Below are 2,605 nucleotides of genomic sequence, written 5' to 3' on the forward strand. Positions count from 1 at the left end.
CACAAGTATTCAGTAATGCTTTTGAATAAATTTGCATTTTTCTCATCACCAAAGTATCATAAAAAACTTAGACATGTGTATGTGTCAGACCACTCACTCTGTAAGGTGTCATGCCTTTTTTTTTTTTCAGCCTCAAAATCTCACTTTATTTTTTTTTAATTTGGCAAAACTAATACAATTATGTAAAGTTTAAAAATAAAATAAAATTTAAAAAAAATAAATAAAATAAAATCTTAAATAAAATTTTAAGATTGTCATGCCTTTTTATGTTTACTTTCAGTTTTCAGAAAAATCCTGTAAAATAGGTACCAGGTTTCCCATTTACAGATAAGGCAACTGAGACTGAGAGAGGCAAAGTCACTTGATCAAAGTCTTGCAAAGAACAAGTTGTGGGACTAGGATTCCATTCAGGCCTGGTTAAACCCACGGCCAGTCCTAAGCCAGTTTGCCTTCTTGAATAAGGAAGAATCTCTATTTTTGGAAAATAATATTGTACTGTTATTCTCTCTTCTTTGTGTACAGAAGTTTTAAATCTTGAATATTTTGGTGTATTAGGTTGCTGCTGCTGCTGCTGCTAAGTCGCTTCAGTCGTGTCCAACTCTGTGTGACCCCAGGGATGGCAGCCCACCAGGCTTCCCCGTCCCTGGGATTCTCCAGGCAAGAACACTGGAGTGGGTTGCCATTTCCTTCTCCAATGCATGAAAGTGAAAAGTGAAAGTGAAGTCGCTCAGTCATCTCCAACTCTTAGTGACCCCATGGACTGCAGCCCACCAGGCTCCTCCGTCCATGGGATTGCCTTCTTCAGTATTAGGCTGAGTGTGTGAAATTGCTGATATTTGGCCATTTCCAGCCTGTGGTTCAATCTTGTAGTTTCCTTCCATGTATGAAGGAAAGAAGAAAGAAAGGAAAAAACAAAATATGGAAAAATAGAGAGCAGTAGAAAGACCAAAGAGCAGAGAGGAAAGAAAGAAAGAAGGAAAAGAAGGGCCCTTCCTTGGTGGTCGAGTGGTTAAGACTCTGCATTTCCAATGCAGGGGGCACAGGTTTGATCCCTGGCCTGGGAGCTAAGATCCCACATGCCTTGTGGCCAGAACACCAAAACATAAAACAGAAGCAAAATTGTGACAAATTCAATAAAGACTTTAAAACTGGTCCACATCAAAAAAATCTAAAAAAAAAAAAAAGAAGAAGAAGAAGGTATGAAAAGTTCTTAGATTATACTAGCAAAGCTCTGTAACTTTCCTAAATCCTGCTGCCCCTCAGCCTCTTCCCCCACAAGCTTGGCTTTCACTGTCCAGAGCCTTTGATCAGCATTTCTACAGTCACCAGACTACCAAGTAATCAACAGAGACCAACTGTATCACATTGTCTTTCATTCTTTACTTTTTTTTAAAGCAAGAATTGCGCAGATTTCTAGCCACAACCTCGAGGGGGTGAGAAGAAAGAAAAGATCAGCACAACAAAGCCTCGCATTTATAGACGCCTATAAATACAACTTTCCCCTCCTGGGGGGAAAACACTGGACCAAAACAAAGTGCCTGCAATGTATGAATTTATAAAAATGTAAAGTTAGCACACATTGGAGTTTCAGATGAGAAACATGACCTCAATGTCAAAAGAAGAGAGATGAGAAAATAAAAAATGAAAGAAACCTTTTTTTATTAAATAATTAGCTTGGAGATGATACGAAGTGTTTTCTAAATGAAACCATTGATAGGAGGAAATAAAAACATTTGAACAATTTGATGAACACATATGAATAACAAATGACAAAGCCAGTGAGCAGTTGAAGCCCTCAAATGGAAGTCTTTAAAGGACAAATGTTCTTACCCCCTAATGTTATCTCAGAATCTAAATATGTTCAGCAAGAGCTGGTAGGAGAGAAATGTTCTCTAAAATGATGATTACGATATGGCTATTACCCCTCACCATCAGCATGAAGAATCTCATTTGGCTCTAGCCCAATGTGATATGAAAGAAAGAGGACTTTTCTTTTCTTATAGATGTTAGCGATTAAACTGGATCAGAGTGGCAAATCCAGGAACCAGAGCCTCCTGTTTTCTTTAGAAACATCCTCCCAGATGGCACTCCCTTGGATGGCATTGCATCTTTGGCTCTCTTCGGCTGCCCACAGAGGAGGACAATGGTGAGACCCGCCCCAGGGCACAATGCTGGTTACCTCTGTGCCAAGGCCCATTATTAAAAGCCTCTTTGTAAGGAGGGAGTTGCCAGAAGACATCTTCTTGTTGCACATGGCCGCTTTTTTGATCTTTGGAATTCTCCAAAAGGAAATGGCCTGAAAAGATCTAGGGTATGACATTATTGCAATTACTACTATTATTTAAGGCTTTCTTAAGTATCCTAGGGATGCTGTCACAAAGTATCACAAACTGGATACCACAAACAAAGTCACGGACAAGGTGGCTCTAATAACAGAAAGTGGTTTTCTCAAAGTTCTGGAGGCTAGAAGTTCAAGATCAGGTGTCTGCAGTGTCGGTTCTCTTTGAAAGCGCTCTCCTTGGTTTGGAGATACACCTGTTTCTCCTTGTGTCCTGGTACAGTCCTTCCTCCATGCCCACACATCCCTGGCGCCTCTTTTTGTGTC

At 39.9% G+C, this 2,605-nt stretch overlaps 1 non-coding gene across 1 annotated transcript; it reads left to right on the top strand.

The window, feature by feature from the left end:
* The first annotated feature begins 991 nt into the window (after window positions 1-991).
* Window positions 992-1,064, top strand: TRNAG-UCC. The gene has a single exon. It is a non-coding gene; the product is annotated as a tRNA-Gly (tRNA).
* Window positions 1,065-2,605: the final 1,541 nt, after the last annotated feature.

The sequence above is a fragment of the Bison bison genome, unplaced genomic scaffold (assembly GCF_000754665.1).
Source record: "Bison bison bison isolate TAMUID 2011002044 unplaced genomic scaffold, Bison_UMD1.0 scf7180017864458, whole genome shotgun sequence".
Taxonomy (NCBI): Eukaryota; Metazoa; Chordata; class Mammalia; order Artiodactyla; family Bovidae; genus Bison; species Bison bison.